This window comes from Podarcis erhardii (assembly GCF_964252035.2).
Source record: "Podarcis erhardii genome assembly, chromosome: 9".
NCBI classification, from domain to species: Eukaryota; Metazoa; Chordata; class Lepidosauria; order Squamata; family Lacertidae; genus Podarcis; species Podarcis erhardii.
The window spans coordinates 21,779,912-21,788,103 of record NC_138512.1 but is presented as its reverse complement, the minus strand read 5'-3'; the positions used below and the strand labels follow the sequence as shown (position 1 = coordinate 21,788,103).

At 45.5% G+C, this 8,192-nt stretch overlaps 1 long non-coding RNA gene across 1 annotated transcript; it reads left to right on the top strand.

The window, feature by feature from the left end:
* Positions 1-2,713: 2,713 nt before the first annotated feature.
* On the top strand, positions 2,714-7,683 carry LOC309349754. The gene is made up of 2 exons (XR_014160168.1): positions 2,714-2,777; positions 7,567-7,683. It is a non-coding gene; the product is annotated as an uncharacterized lncRNA (long non-coding RNA).
* The last annotated feature ends 509 nt before the right edge of the window (positions 7,684-8,192 follow it).

The window sequence follows — 8,192 nt, the reverse complement described above, 5'->3', positions numbered from 1 at the left end:
AACTCCAGCGGGTGCAGAATGCTGCAGCGAGACTCCTTACAGGGTCCTCGCTGTGGGATCACATTCACCCAGTGCTATACCAGCTGCACTGGCTCCCGATGGAGTACAGGATCAGGTTTAAGGTGCTGGTTTTAACCTTTAAAGCCCTATACGGCCTAGGACCCTCGTACCTACGGGACCGCCTCTCCTGGTATGTCCCACGAAGGACCCTACAGCCTTCAAACAAAAACATCTTGGAGGTCCGGGCCACAGGGAGGTTAGGCTGGCCTCAACCAGAGCCAGGGCTTTTTCGGCTGTGGCTCCAATCTGGTGGAACGTTCTGTCACAAGAGACTAGGGCCCTGCGGGACTTGACATCTTTCTGCAGGGCCTGCAAGACAGAGCTGTTCCATGAGAGCTGACCCCCTCCTTTGGCAATCCTCACAGAACTCTAGCCCAATGGTTGCCATTAATTTGATTTGAACTGATTTTATAATGAAATGATTTTATAATGTATTATTTTACTGTTAGCTGCTCTGAGCCCAGCTTCGGCTGGGGAGGGCGGGATATAAATAATTTTATTGTTGTTGTTGTTGTTGTTGTTGTTATTATAAAACGATTTAGTAGGAATCCTGCAACCTGGGCATTCTGAAGGCATGTGATATTGGTTAAATGCAAAAACAGGCACGTAAATTTTATACTAAAAAAACCCCAAAGAATATTTTGCTTTCTTGTTTATTGTTCTTTGTATTCCTTCCACCAAACACTGGCTGCGCAGAACTTTCCAAAGTGTTAAATAAAGAACTGAAAAAAACCCTCTGCTGCTGTAATCCCAGTGGACCCCATTTTAAGTAAAGCGTAGCTGTCAAGTATGAAATCTTCTGGTCTTCAGGGATGACTTTGGAAGCCATTTTACTTTTAATGGCTTCTTGTTCTGTTAAGACCAACATTTGCTTACTCTTTTCATTAGAATGTGGGCATGATTTCCATGCAAATGAATGTCCTACAGACTTCATTACAGCCTGAACTTTACCCGGTAGAGACTATATGCACAGAAAGAATATTGGAGCAGATAACTTCTCAGCTCTGCCTGGTCTTCGGATTCAGATTCGGTTAAAGCCCTAAGGATCTTGGGTTTCGTTGGTTCTAATGTCCAAGCAGCCCAGATAAGAGGAAACAGACCAGCCAATAACTCTGGTCTGTTTGTCTAGTGAAGGGGGAAAGATGTTGAAAGCCTGACCCAGGCCCAGATCCCTCCAAGTTTGGATCGAGCTCTTGCTGGAGTTTGTGAATGCTGCTATCTGCCTCCTCCCCAGAGTCTCTCAACTGCTACGCAGGCATAACAACCAGTCCTTGAAAAGAAAAAAAGAAAAACCAGTTGTTGTGTGGGCTTGGGGGCTCAGCAGCCAGTATGACGTTCTTATCCTTAACTGGAAATGAAGTTCCCAAGCTTGTTCAAGAACATAGGAGCCAACTTCAGGGGGCCATGGGTGCTTGGGCACCCACAGTAATATTGAGGCAATATCTCCCCCAATAGCCCACGCTCTGGAGACCAGCAGAAAGTGCCGTGTAAGCCATTTATGCCAGAAAGTCAGTCACAAGAAGATGAACTTGTCGGAGTACTCGGTTCCGTTCAACCGAGCTGTAAATGGCTCTCCTCCTTGGATGTTCTTCGGAATCCATCAGGCTCTCCCCCCCGACAGTGATTAATGACCTAAGCCTTTAATGAGGCTTCAGGCACGTTCCCTCATTACCAGTGGCGTAGCGTGGGTTGTCAGCACCCAGGGCAAGGCAAGTAATTTGCGCCCCCTAACCCGTGGATTTTAGCACTCGAGTGCGAGCCCCCCCAGATGTTGCGCCCGGTGCCGCCGGCCCCCCCTGCACCCCCCACGCTACGCCACTGCTCATTACGCAGAGTATCCAAGCAGCAGAAGGAGTGAGACATGTGTGCTACATTGCTAGGTTTATTTCTAACTATGCAGGACAGAAAATAATAAGCATCTGCTCTCTGGGAGAGTCGGTGAACAACTAGGACAAAGAAACAGCAAACCAGTAACATCAACATCCGTCTCCCATCTCCCGTGAGACTTCCAACAGTCTGGAATGTAAACAGAGTCTTGTGACTCCAAAAACTGCACAGTGGCATAAACAGAAATCCAACAGTACTAACTGGTGTCTTCTATGCCGGGAAGCACTGGCGGAGGAAGAGGGGGGTGGGGGAAGCGCACTGCCCCAACACCATGATCCTGGTGGGGTGCCATCGCGGCTGCCCCCCCCCCACTGGGCGCCACGCCCCCGGGACGCATGCCATGCCCCCAGGACGTGCGCCAGCCACGCCCCCACCTGCTCTCCGCCCACAGTACTGGAGCATGCTGCTCCACCACAGCCAGGAAGTCTGACACACATCTGTCAGACGGGGTGAGCTAGCTGTGTCTGTTTTCGGTGTCTGTTTTTATATTTGCACCTTTCAGCTTCGGGCAAGAAATCTGCACGTGCTCGCAGTTTGGGGCAGACAGGACAGGAGGGGGGAGGAGCTAAAAAAGTTCTGTTTCTCTTGCCTGTCTGAGTATAGTTCTGCTTTATTCTGCCTGCTCGAGTAAGCATGTAAGAAGTTGTTTGTCGCATACTATAAAAGGAAGCCTCAGAGAACAAGGAGGGGCTTGTTGGTTTCTGCTCTCTTCACTGTGCAGCGAAATGCTTGTCACAAGACAATGTTTACATTCCACAGTCAATTGCTGTTGGAGTTTCTCACGGGAAAGGAGACTGGATGTGACGTACACTGGTTTCCTGTTTTTCACTGTTCTTTGCAGTTCAGTGTGTGTTTTTCTCTCCGTGCTTTAGAGGAGAGAGGATGCTTTCTCTGCTCCGGCAGAGGCAAGATGTTTTTCTGTAACCTACCAGCTTTGAAATGTAAATAAAGCAATATAGAGTATGTGCACGTACTCCTCATCATTCCGCTGTGCACGGGACACTGCAATCTCAACAATATTTGGTTCCGGGCCCAGAAAAACGCAGTCATCTTAAGAATGGGCTCCAGATATCGGAACAGCAGCAGAGGGACGGATCGGACGATATCTCTGCGCGTCAAGATGATTGATGAGGTATGTGCTACTGCTCCCGGCAGCCTGCCAGCTTCTAATTAATGGCTTTATGGCTGGACTCTGAACTTTTAAAGTCGTTTGCCGGGCATAGGCAAAGGCTCAAAGGATCAAGTTCCTATGCTGGGGAAATCGAAAGTAACTTTTAAAAGTGCTTTTGGACTAAAGCAGCTGCAGAAAATAGTGACGCAGCATCATTTAAGGCAGCAGAGTCAAAGCACTTTTGAACTTGCCTTTGGAATGAGGTTTGGAAGCAGCAGTGAAGCAGCTTGATATAAAGCAGCAGAAATGGCGAATGCAAAGCTAGCTGATGCTTTTGGAATTCCTAAGCTCAATAAGAAAAACTATGCGGACTGGGTTCTCTATGCAGAGGCTATTCTGCGGAAAGAGGGTCTGTTTGAAGTTATTACAGACACCCCCCCAGCTCCAGTTACAGATGCATGGCAAGCTAAAGATTCCAAAGCAAGGGGAACTCTTACATTGATAGTATCCCCAGAAGAGCTCTGTCTATTGCGTGATAAGACCTCAGCCAGACAAATTTGGGACGCTTTGAGAGAGGCTCACTTGAGGACAGAAGCTGGATCCACTATGTTTTACTTTAACAAGCTGCATAATATGGCTCTTGCTGAAGGTGGAGATGTGCGTATACATCTGATGGAGATGCAGAATCTGAGACATGAGCTGCAACAGAGAGGACTCAACTTTCCAGAGGCTGTGTATTCCTTTATGATACTACAATCTTTGGGTTCAGGTTGGGAGTCTGTTGCAACTCAGATTGCTGTACAGCCTACTGCTCAGCTGACAGTGGACTATGTTACTGCCGTGATACTGAATGAAGCAGACCGCCGGGGTGCTAGCTGCATGGGCAAGGGGGAGACTTCACAGACGTCATCCCATAGTGCAGTGGAACCACCAGATGGCGCCAAAGCTTTGAAGGCAGTGAAATGCTACTCGTGTGGACGTCTAGGCCATATGAAGAGGGAATGCAAATATCCCAGGGCCAAGACAGAGCAGCGCAGCGGAAGCTCATCGCGTGGAAGAGGCCAGAGCAAAGGCAAAGGTCCAGTGTCCAGGACAACGCAGCCCAAGGCAATGGTCTCACGCTTCACTCCAAAGGTTGCAGAGGTCCAGAAGACGTCTAGATCTTTCTTCGTTGTTGATTCGGCTGCAACGCATCACATGTGCAACGATAAGCGACTGTTCGTGTCTTTTACACCGCAGGAAGGTGCGATTCACCAGGCGGATGACCACACAATCCCCAGTAAAGAACTGTTGTTCTTCACAGTTTGAACTTATCGATACAGAATGTACTTTATGTGCCGGATGCCAAACATAATCTGCTCAGCATTGGACAGCTGAATGAGCGGAATATTGATGTTTCCTTTAAGAACAAAAGGTGCATCATCACAAAGAAAAATGATTATGTATTGTATGCTGAATATGTTGATCGTTTATATGTTTTGTATTTTGATGATGTTGTGCAGGATGACACTTGTTGCATTGCAGGTACTAACAAAAGTTTGCATGCAGAATGTATTCATGATTTTCATCGAAAATTTGGTCATTTGCATTTTGAGGCAGTATCTAAAATGCCTGCCTTGGTTGAAGGTATGACTATTAAACCCTGCAGGTACCACATGAAGTGCAAGGCATGCGCAGCAAACAAGGTGAAAATGGCTGCAAAAGGTAAGGTGTCTAGTAGGCAAGCTACAGAACCATACCAAATTGTTCATGCTGATTTGGTTGGACCACTAGCGCCCTCTTTGGGTGGAAATAGGTACTTCATGGTTCTCATTGATGCATTTTCCAGATATATTTATGTGTACAATCTCAAGCAAAAATCAGAGCCATTTCCAAGGTTCAAGGAATTCTGTGCTTGGTTGGAAAATGTGCATGGTAAGAAGGTAAAGACTCTTTTCAGTGATCGCAGGGGAGAATTCACTTCTCAGCAGTTTGAAGCTTTTCTGACTGAGAAAGGAATTCAACACGATTTGTCTAGTCCTCGCTCGCCATGGATGAATGGTCTTGCGGAGCGAGCAAACCAGACTTTGCTTCAAGGGTTAAAAACCTTGCTGCATGATGCCAATCTTCCAGAGAGTTATTGGGCCAAAGCTCTCTCATGTTTCACTTACAGTTATAATCGCAGGTTATCTTCAGCGATTGGTTGTACCCCCTATGAGAAGATGTTTGGCAAGAAGCCATACATCAAACACATGAAAATTTTTGGTTCTGACATGTGGGTTCACTCACCACAAAACTCGAAGTTAGACAAGCGTGGATTGCATGGTATCTTTCTAGGTTATCAGAAAGGGTCTTACAGAATAATGATGACTGACTCAAAGGCAATTAAGCTCACAAGAAGTGTTGAGTACAATGCCAAGTGGGGGGAGAATGTGGGAATTTTCCAATGTTATCCTGATGACAGTGATGAGACTGAGGATAGCCAAAAGCAGCCACAGCAACCCACACCCACTGATGAAGGTTCTGATTCTGAGTCTGAAACTGAATCGGGTGATTCAGAGGATTTCAAGAGTGTGAAAGCCTCTATGCGACCCTCTGAAAGCTCTGATCAAGAATTGGAGGAACCATTGTTCACAATAGGCCACTTTTCTCCTAAGAAGGAAGAGGAGAGTGTTGAAGACCTACGGCTAATTCGCAGGTCACAAAGAGCCACAAAAGGCAGACCTCCAAAGAGATTTGCTGATGAATTTGCTAAGATAGCAGTAACAGCTGTTAAAAGCTCCAAGAAGGTATTTGAACCTTCAAGTTTCCAAGAAATCCAAGATTTGGATTCAAAGGAAGCTGAGCCATGGTTAAATGCCATGAAGGCTGAGCTTGATTCCTTGGAAAGGAACAAAACATGGGACCTAGTTCCAGTAGTTCCAGGAATGAAACTGCTTGGAAGCAAATGGGTCTTCAAAGCGAAGACTGATCAAAATGGCAAGATAGTCAGACACAAAGCCAGATTGGTAGCCAGAGGTTTTGCACAGGTACCAGGTGAAGACTATCACGAGACCTACTCACCCACAGTGAGGTATGAGAGCATTAGGCTTATGCTCAAGCTAGCTGCAGAGGAGAATCTACACATTAGTCACCATGATGTGAATACAGCTTTTCTGTACGGATCTCTAGATGAATCTCTTTATATGCTTCCACCTGATGGCGTACAGGTAAAACAGGGATTTGTTTGTGCTCTGAAGAAGTCCCTTTATGGTCTCAAACAAAGTGCACGGTGTTGGCACACAAAACTCACTGAAGTATTGTTTTCTCTAGGTTTTCAGCAAGGGAAAGCTGATCCATGTGTATTTGTCAAAGAGGAGGGGCAAAAGAAACTGTATTGTTTGTTTTATGTTGATGATCTTTTATTCTTTTGGAAGGATGTCACAATGTACAATAACGCCCTAGCTCAACTGAAAGAGCACTTTGACATGAAAGATCTTGGTGAGGTAAACAACTACCTATCTCTGGAAATAGAGAGAGATCAAGATGGTAACATTCTAGTACACCAGTCACGGAAAATTGCTGATGTGTTAAGCAAACTGAACCTGATGGATGCTAACCCTGTAGACACACCGATGACAACAGGTTATCAGGTAGATGACACTGAAGAAGCATTTTCTGACACTACACTGTACAGAAGTGTGCTAGGCAAGCTAAACTTCATTGCCAGATGTTCAAGACCAGACATTGCTGTTAGCTGTAATTTGCTAAGCAGACAAGTCAACAATCCTACTGTTAAGGATTGGAAAGCTCTGAAACGCATAGCGCGGTATTTGAAAGGCACTATGCAGTACAGACTGAGATTTAACAATCAGAAGTCTGGTGGTCTTGAGATATTTGCAGATGCAAGTTTTGGAAGTGACACTACAGACAGGAAAAGTACGTCTGGAGTTTGCTACATGTACAATCAGAGTCTATTTGATTGGTCATGCAAGAAGCAAACAACAGTTAGCTTAAGTACTTGTGAAGCTGAACTGAATGCACTGTCTTATTCACTTAAGGATTGTGAATGGTTGTTACAATTGTGCAAAGACATGAAAATTCCTGTCAAATGTCCAATCCAGGTTTACCAGGACAACAAAGCATGTTTGGCTTTGCTGAATTCTGAAGGTTGTAAGCAAAGCACGAAGCACTTGCAATTGAAGTTGCAACATGCTAGGGAACGTATTCAGAAGGGACTCGTAACGGTGTCCTATATGCCAGGTAATGAAATTCCTGCTGATGTATTGTCCAAGATTGTATCAAGGGATCAACACTGTACCTATGTGCAGAAGTTGGGTTTGTACTGATATTGTACGAACACGCTGCCCAGTGATGTTCACAGAAAGGGGGAGGATGTTGGTTTCTGCTCTCTTCACTGTGCAGCGAAATGCTTGTCACAAGACAATGTTTACATTCCACAGTCAATTGCTGTTGGAGTTTCTCACGGGAAAGGAGACTGGATGTGACGTACACTGGTTTCCTGTTTTTCACTGTTCTTTGCAGTTCAGTGTGTGTTCTCTCCGTGCTTTAGAGGAGAGAGGATGCTTTCTCTGCTCCGGCAGAGGCAAGATGTTTTTCTGTAACCTACCAGCTTTGAAATGTAAATAAAGCAATATAGAGTATGTGCACGTACTCCTCATCATTCCGCTGTGCACGGGACACTGCAATCTCAACAATAGGGCTCAGCCTATGAGAGAGATCCCGCTGAACAGGTGAATAAATCTGATCTTCCTTGCGGTGTCTGTCTTTATTGACTGAGAAAACCTGCAACAATCCCAAGGGCGAGATGGCACCCCTGCTCAAAAATTTCCAGGCCCTTCAAGTGTCCTTTCTCTGCAGTGGCTCCCCATCTGTGGAATGCTGTCCTCAGGGAAGTTCACCTGGGGCCTTCATTATACACCTTTAGGCACCAAGCAAAAACATTCCTTTTTAACCAGGCCTTTGGCTGACCTGATTTACATCCTATGCCCCCTCCTTTTTTTTCTTTTCTTTTTTGGGTGGGGAGGGGTTTGTTTTAATTTTGATTATATATATTGTGTTTTTTATGTTGATATTTTCTGTGAACCGCCCTGAGACCTCCGGGTATAGGGATGTATGTAAATTCAATAAATAATAAATAATAATAATATTTCCC